Source organism: Lissotriton helveticus, chromosome 1_1, assembly GCF_964261635.1.
Source record: "Lissotriton helveticus chromosome 1_1, aLisHel1.1, whole genome shotgun sequence".
Classification (NCBI taxonomy): domain Eukaryota; kingdom Metazoa; phylum Chordata; class Amphibia; order Caudata; family Salamandridae; genus Lissotriton; species Lissotriton helveticus.
In genome coordinates, this window is record NC_136057.1 from 716,404,182 (window position 1) to 716,420,286 (window position 16,105).

Below are 16,105 nucleotides of genomic sequence, written 5' to 3' on the forward strand. Positions count from 1 at the left end.
TCCTGATACTTCTTAGAGCCACAAATACCAAGGCCGAAAGGGAGCACAATAATGTGCACACACACACACACCAGGGGCATGGTGTAACACATATTTGTTTTTTAATGGAACGTTTGAGATGCATGTCAATCACACATGGAAGGGTCATGTACAGACCATGAATATTGATCAAGATGATCATTGCATGTTGTGTGTAGTGTATGATATGTGTACAAAGCAAAAAAAGTTTAATAAAAGCTCTCTAAGCAGATGAGGTGTCTCATCAAACACTGTAGAGAGAATGAGTAAAATGGGTGGGATTATCCAACTGTTACAATGGTTAATGTTATGAAGCAATCAAATGCTTTTTTTTAAGGTCACATGGCAATCGCGCACTAAACGCGCAAGGAGGTCACACCTAATGTGATTTTGATTTCAAATATTTTAATTATCGCGTGCTCTCAGATACTATTTAAAGTTATTTAGATACACTTTTGAGAGACAAAAAAGGAGTGAATGGCGTACCCGGCGTGACACTATACGTCTATGATGTAACACAGGGCCTGGGAGCATGTACTTGTCGCATACGCAACGTGCAGCGGGTGCGTACATGACATAACGCGTGGATTAGTACTGTGTACCCGTCGGATACCAAAGTAGCAGCTGGGATGACTTCATGCGTATATGATGTTAGGCTGGATGCGGTGCCACAAAGTCGTCGGATACGAAATGCGCATCATTTACGAGTTTAGCAATATGGCTGATAGTATTCCCGTGGTGATGGAACTTAGTACGCTACCGGTATGCGAGTGCAGTTTTCTCTGAAAAAAAATATATACATATTTTTTGGGGAGGACATAAAACATTACATCAATTTTAAAGTTAAACAAAAAGAAGTATAATAGAGTTGCAAAATATTTTTTTTTAAATTTGCAAAAAGTATAGGTTTTAGAAACATTAAAATATGAAATGAACATTTAAAACACCTTAGAAATTAACTGAAAAAAACATATATATATATATATCCACACATAGAGTTGCCCCCAAAGATGAAGCCACAACACAACATGCTATTCCCTTACTCCTTGGATTTACTTGGCCAAATAACAGCACACAAAATGATCCAATTGTGTTTCGGGCGTTACGGCGCCCTTGATCACTGGCAATGGATTCCCCCATCCAAGCAGTCAACCTGAGCACATTATATTGTCCCGCCGTCTGCTGCGAGCAACTCTTTGTGTGGATATATATATATATTCAATGAAAAAACCATAGGTTATATACCATATATAGTTAGGAATTAGCATTTAAAAAACCTTATTTTACTCACACAAAACCATTGAAATTCCATATATAGTTAGTTGTACTAACTATATATCGCGCACCCGCAATCCACTGCTGATCATGTCACATATTACATCATTAATGACATGGTCAGTGACATCACTGATGACATCACTGATGACATCTCAAATGACATCACTGATGACATCACTGATGACATCTCAAATGACAAACCAGCAGGAGAACCCAACAACAACTCCTGTGGCCAGGTCAACTTCTCAAATATCGTTGTCAGGAGCAGAGGCACGGGAAACCGTGCCAAACATTCAAGTTCACCTGTTTGTATTGTGGAGCATTGATTTCCTGTGGAAACATGAGCATAACATTAATAAATGTAGCTTATGAAAATCATAATTGCCCTAAACGCCCCAAAAAATAATTTTTTTTTTGCTCCTGTTGAGCCCTTTTCAATGCCTGTTTTTTGTTGTTTCCCCCCCCAAAAAAACAAAAAAAATATAAAATTGTTCAAAAAATACAAAAATACAAAAAATGTTCAAAAAATAAAAAAATATATATAAAACAACAAAAACATTAAAAAAAAGTTATTTTCAGAACTACCTCCCCTTTCAAAAAAAATTGCTAGAATGTTTAGCACTCTGGCAAGCTCTATTTCTTTTAGTTCGCTTCCCAGTTCGCTTCCCGGTTCGCGAACCGGGAGCGAACCAAAAATTTAAAAAAAAACAAAAAAAGCAGAGTAAGTATAAGGAAAGTAAACAGAGAGTGATGTTAAAAGAAAGACAGCTATAGGGAGTAAACCAGAGATACTGTTTAATAGATCTATTTACCGAAGAAAAGATTTAAGAGGGTATAATTGTGAAAAACAAAATAGATAAGGAAGTGAAAGAAAAAAAGGACAGTAGAAGAATAACAAAGAAGAGTTTCTTAGAGAATATGAGTGAATGTTCAAAATAAGATTAAAACATGTGGAATAACAGAGAGAAAAAACAGAAAACAAAAAAGAAAAAATAACAGAAAAAGATTAATTGAAACAGCAAAGAAATGTAAATAACATAGAGCCATATCATCAACATAGGCAATAAAAGTTTTGCAGCTTTTATCGGCAGAAATGTGTCGCTAAAGCCGCTTTTGCGGCGGAAAACTGCCGCTAAAACAACTTTTGCAACACTTTTCTGCCGATAAAAACAGCAATAATTTTATTGGCTGTGTTGATAATATGCCCCTTAGTGTGCTTCAACTACACAGAAGAAGCATAATGAACAAGTAGTGAAAGAGTGATCAGTCAAAGACACTAAGAGTAATAGAGACGGAGTGAGTGAACAAGAGTGAGGAACTATGAGAAGAGAGGGACTGAGAAAAGGAGTGGAAGGAGTAGAGTAAGTAGGTAATATAGAAAGGAATGAGGGAAGTAGCAAAGGCAGGAAACTGAGGGTTAAAGAAATGAAGCTGTCAAACTACTAGTAGGTGAATGTGATAGAAATGTAACGAAAAGAGTACAAAACATTTACCTTATAATTGTCATTAACTTACTCACTTTTTGTTTTTATACTTTCAATCTGTGAAAGAGAGAACAAACATTTGAAAAATATTAAAACATGTATTTAAAAATTAGAAAAGACAAGGGAAAAGATTGAAGGACAAACAGTTTTTCAACAACTTTGACACTTACAGAAGCTTCTGCTTCTCCAGGCCCCGTACACAGTCCTAAAGATATACATGTTAAACTAACAGTATCTTGATGCAGATGAAGTGAGGCCTATCTTAAAAAATGGTGCATCTTTTGCACTGCTGTTGTTTCACAAAAGTGTCGCAAGACACTAACATTTTAAATGTTTGTTTCAGGATGCCAATAAGATGTGTCCTATCCAGAGGTTTGTTTGAGGTGAGGCCTACTCAGGGTTCCAAATGAAATTTCGAGTTGTTGAAGAATACAGAAGAGATAATACATGTGAAGGCCTACCAATGAAGTAAGTCATGTCCACTTCACTCTTGAACAAAGGCCAGACCTCTTCTGTGTCCGTGGACAGACCTAAACTTCATCTGCACAATGTCATTCGTAAACTTAGGAAACACAGGTGATGTAATTGAAAAATGTGGAGTTTCTTTTCCTCATTTCACAATCACATCACCTGTGTTGCCTTTGCTTAGGTATCTCATAGTGCAGATGTAGTGCAGCATATTAAACAGTACCCAGAAGTGCACCACTGCATGCAACAACTTTGACACTTACAAAAGCTTCAGCTTCTGCATGCCCCCTACACACTGCTAATTATATACATTTTAAACTGATGGTATCTATCTTGCTGGAGATGAACTGAAACCTATCTTGCAACATGGTGCATCTTTTACACAAAAGTGACCCACAATGGAGCAAAAGAGGCGCACGGCCACCATAAATCTGACCCTAACATTTTAAATGATTGTTTCAAGATGCCAATAAGGTGTAACCTATGCACAGATTTGTTTCAGGTAAGTCCTACTCAGGGTTGCAGATGGAATTTAGGTTTGTTGAAGAATACAGAGGAGATAATACATGTGGAGGCCTACCAACGAAGTGAGTCATGTCCACTGCACTCTTGAACAAATGTCAGACCTCCTCTGTCTCCAGGAACAGGCCTAAACCTCACCTACACAATGTGATGTGTAATGTTAGAAAACACAGGTAATATAATTGAAAAACGTGCAATTTATTTTGCTCATTCCACAATCATATCACCTGTGTTTCCTTTGCTTAGGTATCTCATTGTGGAAATGTAGTCTATCATATGAAAGACTACGTAGAATATGAGCACTGTATGCAACAACTTTGACACTTACAGAAGCCTCACCTTCTCCATGCCTCCTACACAGTTCTACATGTACATCATAAATGCAAACAGTACAGAATTAATTATACATGTTAAATGGTTTATTTTTGCTGTTCTCAGAATGTATCAAATTTCACTAAAAACAGTGACTTGAAGGTATTCATCATATAACAGCGGGGAAAAAAAACACAATCAAAATGATTGTGTTTAAAAAACCCATACAACATAACAAATCAGAATTCAGAACTCCTTAAAGTTAACTTACTTTCCATGACGACGAAGGATGTCCTATGAACAGCTTACACTCTGTTGTGCTGTTATTACTTTCAGACCGCCACTTTCTGAAAGAAAACCTCCATCGTTTTGAAAAACATGTTACATACAATAAATGACTTCTCGCTCTCTACCACACGTTTCCACAAGGCCAAATCGTGTCAGAGCCATTTATAACTCTTGGAATTCTTGTAAGCCAATCCCGTCATGTTGTATTTCCGCAACTTTCACAATTAAAATGTTGAAGATCATTTTCACAATCCTGGACTAGTAATATCTTCCCCTTCTTGCTCAGTCATGTTCTACATTTCCTATGACACTGATACTGCTTACTATGAAGCAGACTTACACTACCTCTATGACTACTACAATTATTTAATTCTCTACATCACTTTTAATCACAAAGCAATGTAAAACAGTAGACAGCATTGCAGACTTACATTCCCTCTACTCTATGTTTTGATTGGCTCCTTCAATTAGCGTATAAAAAGAAACAGTTTTTCTGAACTCATTCAAAGTGCACTTATTTCTCCATGACGTCCAGTCTTATGGTTAGAAGTTATGTCTCTGAACTACACTTATCCTCAAGGCCAAATCGTGTAGGAGCCATTAGAACTTCTTGAAATTCCTCAGAGCACATCCCGAGATGCTTTCCCTAAAATTTTGGTTTTAAAAACACCAGGTAAGAGTTTTTAAGGTCATACGGCAATTTTTTTTTGAAAATTAAAACAGAATCATTGCAGAATGACCAGCCATTTCTAGACTTTAAATAAGCTGTGTAATGTCCTGATGTTATTGAAGGACCATCATGATATATAATTGCTGCAGTTACAAAAGTCCTTCCTGATATTGACAACTGTGAAGCCACAAAATTTTTAATTAAAGTTGTCAATTTTGTTCCATCAGGCCTACATCGTTGGAACATTAAAATGACATACTGGCCATATGTTCGTATAAATAATGTGGACATCATTTCAGATTTACATTGGCTACACTCCATGTTGTGATCAGCTGCTTTTACTAGCTTATTAAAGGAGACTGATTTACTGTCTGGCAAAGTTAAATATATAAATCTTTCTGAGTCTACACTAGTAGTACTTGATACCCTACAGTTCTCGCAGTCATGCTGCCATTGATAAGAAAGCCCAAACAGCTGATCTACATCTACACCTTCAGCATGCAATACATCAAGCATATACATTAAAAACTCCTGACAATCTTGCTGAATATTTTGAGAGAATTGTGTTTGGCCTGAACATCTGTCTAACAGATTTCGAATTTCAGACACACTTTCTATGTTTGTTCTATCAGTGCTACATTTTTCTAAGACAGAATTTAACAAACTGCAAAATCTTTGATCAGAATTGACCACAATCTCTTCTTTTACATTTTCTAGAGAAAACAAAACATTAACCACTACATTAGCATAGCAGTTGACACCAGAACTGTTTTCAAATTGAAAACCAACAACATCTTCAACAGAATCCTTTTTGTTTCTGCTTATAATTTCAGGTTCATCGACTTTTCGTCTTTTTGCTACAACCTCCCCAGTATTGGTCACATTTCTTCGTTTCCGGCCTACCACACATTTCTCAAACAAAGGATATTGAGGCAAATGCGGCGCATACTCTCTTCTTAACCTATTGTATTCCTTAACACAATCTAGATCCGCACAAATGTTTGTGACATCACACTCAATCAAGTACAATCCCGATAAAGTTCTAACTCGTGACAATGCCACATATGCCATACCCTCCTTGAACACAGAACTGCCAATATTCACCAATGCACTGTCTACACTTAAACCTTGCGATTTATGGATTGTCACCGCATATGCCAAGCAAACAGGAAACTGCTTACGGCGAACATATAAGTCTTTTACAAGCAAAAATCTAGCAGAACAACGACCAATTAGCTGTACTTCCTCAATGCCATCAAATTAAATTTTTAAAAATTCAATTCCATCTCTATTTCTGTATTTTACAAAATCAACAACATTACCCATTGATCCATTTACCAGACCTCTTTCAACATGTAAATTCCTTCTTAAAATTATACGGCAGTTCAAGCACAAATTCAGAGTCTTTTCAAAACCTGCAGTTTTAGATATACTCTTCTCTAATGAATCCAATTTTGTTTTCAAATTCTCAGACAAAATAATTGTTGATCCCATATGCTCTACTCTGTCAATAGCTTCCAGTTTCACAATCTCTTGCTTTTCTAAATGCAACATTTTGTTGTTGAATTTGGCACATTCTGCAAGAGTTGGCATCAAACATATTCCAGATTTGTTCTCAGTAATTTTCTGAAAAATATTCTCAGGCACAACATCTTGTTCTGGATATAAATTTGACAGTAATCGTGCATGTAAAGCTTCTTTCCCATGCTCGGTCACTTTTCCAATTCTAACATCTTGTAGAATAGTCTTGTAAACTTCATCCTTCGCCTGACGCATATTTTCATGCAGTTCAGCATAATTGAAGTTTAACCAAATATTGACGTTGCCAATGCTCCCTAGGCACTTCCTGGTATCTTCATGCGTGAGCATTTTGAACACAGGTTGCCCTTTCACTGGTGTCAGCTGCAGAAGATCTCCGAAAACAATGATGTGTTTGCCACCAAATAACACATCATACTCTGTTTTGAGAACTTCTTGCATTCTCAAATGCACAAAAGCAAGCATGACATTGGAAACCATGCTTACTTCGTCAATGATAAGAAGTTTCATTTTCCTCAAGACTCTTTTTTTTTTTTTTTTTTTTTTGAAAACCTTTATTGCGCATTATCATAAACAGATACGGGCCTACAACCATCCGGCCGGCCGAGACAAATATACGAGCATGAGACAAAATTATCGCAACTCAGTAGCACAGAATACAATAATAACAAACGATCCAAATTACTGCAAATAAGCGGGCGCTACCGAGAAACAGGAGAAGTTAAGGTTCATTTTTTAAAGGTGACATAATTAAGTGGTAGAAAAGCATACGAATCGAGAAGGATCTGAACACAGATAGGTCACCGAAGATAAGGGTGGGCAACGCGTACCCGAAGGATTCAGAGCAAGCAATAAGAACTAATCAAAATGGCGGCTAAAGAACAACACTAGAGGATAAATAGGCACCAGTTACACATAGCACGCCTAGCGTCACCCATCTAATCCCGAACGATCCCACCGACCCAGAAAAAGCGAAAAGAAAAGGGTGAGAACATAAAGAAAAATAAGGTACCATAGAAACAAAAGCGGACAAAAGAAAACCCTTCCCCCAACCCCCCGCCCTACACACATGCAGAGGCTATGGTCCACCCCCCCCCTAACAGTGTGCCTGTCGCCCCAAAAGAGCACCCGAAATATAGAAGAAAAATAAGAGAGAAGAAAAAGAGAAACAGTAACGTATCAGAGGAGGGCCTAACGAACATACTCAAAACAACCAGCATACGTAAACGCGGCCGCCATCCCCGGACCCCCAACCCGACATAGAATCAAAACACAGGATCCCCGCGTGTACGATATAGTCCCAGCAACACAAGTTCAGGAATCACAGGGAGAAACTTCATCAACCTTGCCCCTTACGGTCCGACGTACAAACAAGGTCCAGCTGGATAGTGGCCGTCATTAATAGAGCGGAAAGACGGGATGACCATTGCAGGATAGAAGACCGTCCACCAAAGTCTGAAGAACTCGGAACCGTGCATGTCACAACATCACAGAAGGGTCCCACACTCAGCAACAACAATCCACCGGGAGAGGCCGAACAAAGAAGTGAATACAGTCCCAGGAGAAGGCGGCGAGAAACATCAGCAGACCACTGAGGCGCCGCCGGACACAGCGCCCGGATACGAACACCCAGCCAACTCGCAAGTCCCGAAACAGCAAGGCTCTCCCCAAACATAGTATCCAATTCCACAACAGGAGCGGGGTTCGGTAGCTCTCGTACCTCCGTAGACGTCCGGTCAGTCAATCCATGGCAAACAGCAGCAGGATGTGGCATAGTGCTCCGCACATGAGAGCAGACGTGGTCAGCCGAGGGCATAGCAGACAAAAGGGCATCCAATCGGTCCTCCAGCTCTCGGGCAGTACATCGAAAAACATCTCGCAATTCACCCAGCGCCCAAACAATATCGCTAATCCGCAGCAGTTCCCCGGGACAGGAGGAAGCAGCCGCACCCTGCATGCCAGCCTCACAGATATGGAGGAGATCATAAGACCGGCCGGCGACCCCCCCTGCGGGCAGCCGGTCATCAGGTCGCAACTCCGTACAATAATGACAAGTCAGAGGCACAGGGGCAGCACACTCCATTCCGACACCCAAACAAGTCCAGGCAGCGACGGGGCACGCTCGCATACTCAGGAGCAACCCGGGGTCGGCAAATGCTGGAGTCGGGGAAGAGACACAAGATGGCACACACCAAGGCGCTGGGCAACGAGAAAGCTGGAAAACTCTCGTACGAGCTGGGGAGAAGATACTGTAACACTCACAGCCGTCTTGCCCCTGAAGAATAAAGCGTTGCGGAGCAGGCAGAATATCCGCGGTGGATAGCACAGAGAAACAGCACACCCCCGCCGGGCGGCTCCGATGTAGTTACGATGGCCGCTGGCGATGCAATCATGGCCGGCCGTCTCCGAGGAAGAAAGACCCGGTCGCCGCCATAGGGCCAAAGGAGGGAGCAGGGGCGCTGTCTCTCTTCCCCCACCGGGAACACATCGAAAGCACAGCGTCAGGAGCAGAAACACCTCCCGGATCCGAAAAAGCGGGTATGGAGCAGGATAACTTGCAGGATGAGCCGCAACACGGGGTAAAAACGAGAGGGTCGGCGGAGCCGAGGGTTCAGGCGGCCATCATGGTTGCGGGCTAGGCTCCTCCTCCAAGACTCTTGAAACTTCACAACAAGCATCTCCAGATAGCTTGTGATATTGTAATTTGTTGTCATGCTCCACTGGCAGCATCAGTAAACGATGTAAAGTAATCCCTTTAATGTTATGTGCTGCCAGTCCAGTTGGAGCGGTGACAACACAAGACAGCGATGACTCTGTCCTTTCCTGCAAATAACATGAAATTGCTTTAATAAGGAAACTTTTTCCAGTTCCCGCTTCTCCACTCACGTACAGTCGGACAGGCTTCAACGACGTACATGAGCACTCTTTCTTGTCATGACTTAATCCATGATCAATTTGCATGGTAACTTCGTCATATATTTTCCTCTGCTCAACGTTGAGTTGTCTTTCCAACTCTTCTAAGTTAACCGCATCCTCCTGAGCATGTGCCATGGCTCTTTCCACTTCATTCATAGCAGTGGCAGCTTCATTTTCGATAACAGGTCCTCCTAGTGGATCCTGACTCAATGAAGCAGAACTCTGACTGTCCTGAGAACTGTCTCTGGCAATCTCGGCTGCAATCGTTGCTTCCTGCTCGATTTCCACATTCAACATTTCTACATATGTGGGAAAAGCAGGACATTCTATGATCTCCTTGGCGGCATTGAAAGAGTCTTCGTAACAGAGGAAATCTCCAAGCAGTTCCTCTTCTGCACGCCAAGGCTTGAAAAGTTGCAAAAGTGCTAAATAGAAAAACTCCTTTTTTTCAGGAGATTCGCCACTCAATTTTCGATGGTTTATCAAGTGGCATTTTCTTTGCTTGACCAGACATCCCTCACTTCCTATTACAGCATACACTCCTTTCTCAGTATCTTCTTTGATGTTCCTCTTGAATATGTAATTTTGAAGAACCTCATACAGACAAACATTCTCGAGGTGACTGCTTCGATTTGGATAATATGTATCCAACATGTTTGTCTTCAAAATGTCGGTACTGTTTGGCTCCTTTTCCGCCAAATACTCAATTTCCTGCACAGGTTTGAGAACTCGATTACGCGTTGCAGCAAGACCAAGACTCGCCCAAACGATACTCCTGGACTTGGCATAGACACTTGCTGAAGACAACCGGTCAGAACATTCGTAAGCTCCGATTTCTCGATGCGACAACATCTTCAGACTGAAACTGTACAACTTCTTGCTGAGGCTCTTTTCATGGGAAATGTCCTCCCACATATCCTTCAATTCTGTCTTCTCTTTTTTGGTGATGTAAGATGTCACATACCGAGCCACAGCCATACAGTTATCAGCCACAAACTGTATATCCATGTTAGCATTCCACATGGACAAAATCACCGGGTTGTAGTCGTTGATGTACTTAGACTCTTCGTTCCTCTTCAAATTGTATGTGTTTTTAGGTGATTTCTTCATCACATTATGTCGCAGCGAAGACATCAAACTGTTCACTCTTCCTTTAGAAATCACCGGTCGTGGAAAGCCGAAACGACATTTGGTGTAGAACTTGTCTTTGTTTCGGAATTTACGACGACAGTACTTTCCACATCGATGGCTTTGGAAATGTAGAACTTTTTCTCTTAGGCTTTTCTTGTCCTTTGTGTTTGGAACAGCACACGTAGAATACTGTTGGATGAAACTCATCACTGAGTCTTCTGGATCCGTTCCAAATTTAGGTGCATCCTTGATCCACAGCAACATATGTATATGAGGAGCACCTCTTGCTTAGTACTCCTTTCCCCAGAAGAAATCCAACACCTCTCCAAGAGGTGGAATCTTCTTATTTATGATGAAAGACATCATAGCTTCAAATCTATGATTGAAGTACCTACATACATTGACTGGATCCAAAGAGCACAGTTCTCCGGGTGTCTTGAATTCGATGTTATCTACGTTAGCATTTGCCTCTCGTAGAAATTCAAGTAAGTCTTCCCAGCCATACTCGGCACAGCTCAGAGTGAGGAACCATGTGGGAGTTCCTAAGTTCCTCAGCATACATTTTAAATCACCATGACGACGGTACCAGTACTCATTAGTACCACGCTGACACGCCATGAGATTAATCAGGTGAGAATCCAAAATACTGTCTTGGACATTGACTTTATCCATAAAGTCACTTGCCGAGATGTTTTGCATGTGTATACCACTTTTCAAGATGTGGTTCACTGCATATGACAGTCCAGACAGATCGCTTTCAAACAGGAGATGAAACAAATAAGGAATGCATTGTCGAAACCTAGCATCTCCTGCATACAATCGCAAAGTCCGGTATTCAGAAGCAGGAATTTGATGAGGTCGCTCATCATATCTTCCTCCCTGACCTGTTGGAAAAAGCTGTGGGAAACACCGAGCTTCCAAACTTTCCTCCCAAACACTAATGGGACTCCCTTTGGCTTGTTTCATTTGAAACAACTCAATAGCATTCCCCATGACTTCCTTGGAATGCAAAGGATGAACACTATAATGTTCATATATTTCTTCACTAGTAGAGGGTTCTACTTTCTCAATTTGACCAGCACACAAATCACTATCCTCTTCCTCACTTACTTCCTCTTCTGCAACATATGCATTCTTATAGTATTTATTATTTTTTTTCAAATACAATGTTGCCTTTTTAACTTTCCTAACATCCACTAAATCTTGCCATATTTTCTTATTCTTTGTCGGAACCCCATTAACTAAGATAACCAGAGGTTCCTCTTCCACTTTTTCTACTCCAATTGTGTTAATGTTTTTCTTCAAATCTAGAGGCAAATAAACAACTCTTCCCTTTAATCCTCTCTGTAAATCTGATGGAGGCAATTTCCCTGTCTTTGGCTCCATTCTTACAATAGCCTGAAAGGGATGGATACTTTGAATCAAAATAGATTCATAAGTATTTAAATCCTTCAATTCAGAAGGAATCTCAACCAATTCCAGATTATTATGAACTGCTCTAGCAGGCATCTGGTTTTGATTTAATTTATTACAACAATAAGTACACACACGTTGATCCAATCCCAAATCAAAACAATTTTCTACCATCAAGTATGTTGCGAAATCCTTCCATTCACTATTATTTTCCCTTTCACTTTTTGCATATAAATCCACTAACTTAGTCTGATTCTTATAATAAGTGCGTCGACAACACACACAAGTGAAATTTGGCCTCTCACTTGATTTGACCTGAAACGTCGCAATTTCCCTCTGGAAATTATCTGTACTGGAAACCTGTACACTATCTTCCACATTACCCGCTTCTTCTTGGTCAATTTCAACATTCTCCTCTTTACTTCCAAAGTAACAAAACTCAATTTCTTCACATATATTCTTCACATCTATTTCAGAACCATGCAAAAGAGCAGCCCATAATTGTTTAAGCATAATTGCTGGACTCTTAGCATAATACAACATTCTAACTAATTTCCTCACTTTATTATGATGCACTGCTAGCATCCTGAAATGATGAAAAACACTCTGGCATACTCTCCTGGAAAGACAAGCCAGTGAATGACCATGCAAACCTGTCACTTCTCTCACTCTGCAAGGATCTAATTCTTGCAACAACATCATTTTCTGCTTCAAACTTTTCCTATTAAATGACCGTACAAAATCACAAAGCAAATTGATGGAATCCTGTCGCACACTGCAAATACTACTACACTTCCAGGTGTACACAGGACCCTTAGGATGTCTTCCTAAAACCTCATTACCTAACACCTCTTCTGCCTCTGTTGTCACAAGTTTTTCTTTTTCAACTGGACAACCATCTTTCACTTCATAAGCTCGACCACTGGTGTCAACTGCATGCACCAAATCATTATCCTGGAAATAACTCTCCTCATTAAAAAATGCCTCACAGCTTGAACTATGCATCCATTCTCCAGAAAAAACTTCACAAAAATTACTACGATTAACTATTCTCTTCCATCTACTATTTCTTTTGAAATCATAAATTGCCTTGTTTAGCTTCCTAATTCTATTGATTATCAAAATAAATAACTTCCGTTTAATTTCAAATGCCTGATCAATAACTTTCTCAACTTTTTTTTTTCTCTTATAAAAAACCACTTTCTGTTGACCTTTCTTAATATTTTTTAACAAATTGCCAATTATCCTGTTGTGGAACGTTCGTTTACGAATGTCCCTAAACTGTTGTTTCCTTCTACTATCATGCACAGAGTTATCTCTTGCTCTAGCAGTAACAATTTTCATTGGCCTTTCCTTTCCGTTTGAATTGCTTCTCTTTTTCTGGACTGAAACATTTTCTGTAGTAATATTTTTTTTACTACAGGTATTTCTTATGAATGTTTTTGTACTCTTATCCGGTGCTTTCTTGGTGACTTGACAAATCTTTTTGTTAGAGGACTGCTGCTTTTTTTCATTGACCTGCTGTCTTTGACGTTTTGCAGCCTTTCTCAGTCTTTCTTTGGTTGGCATGGTGAAATCTTGAAATGATCTGCAGTTGAATCTGTGGTAAAATATATTAAAAAATTTTATTAACCACTATTACCCAACAGTAAATCAATAACAGTAATCAAAAACTTAAAACACTACTTGACTTTTTTACATAGAAGATTTTTTAGTCCTTGGCAAATTTAGAATACAGAAATAGCAGAAAAGAAATGGAATTTATATTCATTTTACCTGTGCTATTTTATATGTGAATCTGATCTAATTTTATGAGCATATTTTAATATTTTATTGAAGACACTACACATAACCTGTTTTTGAAGGTGTCTTTATTTTGAAATTAAACGGTTTACATTTTTACTTTTTATTTATTATACATTTTTAAAATAAATGTTTATAGTTCCATAGGCTCAAGCACGTCAGCTTCCCATCCTATGTCATATAATTCTGACAAATCTGCATCCTCATCACGTTCTTCTTCATCCTCAGGATTTAAATCATCCAAGGGATCAACATCCACTGATGTTTCAATTACGAGTTCAATGATGAGGTCGAAATCAACTGATTGCTGATTGTCGCTCATGTTGATGTTGTCTTTATCTTTAAAGAAAGATAACAACAATGAGATGTTGCAGAGTAAGAGACAAATCTCAGAGATTATAATAGTAAAATTGTTTAACAAGAGTAACATTTTGCAGCTATTATTTAGCCATGTCCAGCGATGCTGAGCAGGTGAAGCCTATGTCTAATTTTTCACTGAACAGGACTCATCTCTTCTTAACCTTAGATAAGCCTCACCGACTCTGTGTCCCCTGCACATACTTAAATGTAAAGGGGCAGATTTATGTTAACTGGCACATCCCCAGGCATGCACCAGTTAACGTGCACCGCTGCTCTGCCACCCATGGTGTGCCGCATTTACAATCAGATAGGAGAAAGCTGCGTCAAAACCCTGCGCCTGCTTGAAGCAGGCATAGGTCTTGACGCAACATTGTGGAGATGGGGCACCCAGAGCGTTGCTGGAGCTGCATCGCACTTGCGATACAACTCCAGCAATGCGCCACCTTAACGGCACAGATGCGTCACGCATCTGTGCCATTTTTGCCCCATGCTGCGCCGCATTGTAAATGCAGCACACCATGGGTGGCGGAACAGCGGCACAGGATGACTGGCACATCCCTGGTGATGCGCCAGTCATCATAAATCTATCCCTAAGCTTCTTATCTTGTTAGAGATAAACCGCCATATGTATCATCAAACTATTTTGCATTTCCTAAATAGCGAATTTTAAGGAATAAATAGCAATTCTTTACCATTCCTAATTTGCGATGAGCAAATTGCTAATTGCAAATTACCCATTCATTTCCATGGGCCAGGAGGCCAATAGGAATGAAGGTGCAATTTGCGATTAGCAATTAGCTCATCACAAATTAGGAATTTTTCCAAAGGTGCAGGGGTGTCTCAAGAACACCCTGCTGCACCCCTGAAAAAGAAATTTGGGGGCATATGGCGCACATACATGCCCTAAGGGCATGTATGGGCATCATATGGCACCTTTTGTTTTTTGGAAAAAAAGCTTTTTGAAAAGAATTCGCAAATTACCACCAACTAGAAGTTGGTGGTAATTTGCAAATCCTTAATGGCATTTTTTGCATATTTTTTGTTTGATACATTGCATTTAAGGAATCGCAAAATTTGCAAATCCTTAAGTGCAATCGCAAAATAAGGAATAGCAAATTTTGCTATTCCTTATTTTGCATCAAACTTGTTTGATACATACCATTTGTCTAATTAGCATTCGCAAAGGCCGAAATTCGCAGAATTTTGGCCTTTGCGAATACTAATTAGCTTGATACATATGGCCCCAAGTGAGGCCTGTCTTGCAACATGGTGCATCTTTTGCATCACTGCTGCATCGGTTTCATGTGGCACGGTTTTTTTACACCATGACACATCTGCCTAAATGCATCAATTTGTAATTTTGTCGCCTCATAGCAAATCTTTTGCACCGCCGCTGCATCAGAAAAGTGACCAAAGTGGCGCAAAAGAGGCATACACCTATCATAAATCTGTCCCTAGCATTTTAAATGATTAATTCAGGATGACGATAAGGTGTGGCCTATCCAGAGGTTTGTTTAAGGTGAGGCCTACTCAGGATTGCAGATGAAAGTTACACTTGATGAAGAATACAGAGGAGATAATACATGTAAAGGTCTACCAATGAAGTAAGTGATGTCCACTTCATTGCGCCAGTCATCATAAATGTATCCCTAAGCTTCTTATCTTGTTAGAGATGAACCGCCATATGTATCATCAAACTATTTTGCATTTCCTAAATAGCGAATTATAAGGAATAAATAGCGATTCTTTACCATTCCTAATTTGCGATGAGCAAATTGCTAATTGCAAATTATCCATTCATTTCCATGGGCCAGGAGGCCCATAGGAATGAAGGTGCAATTTGCGATTAGCGATTAGCTCATCACAAATTAGGAATTTTTCCAAGGGTGCAGGGGTGTCTCAA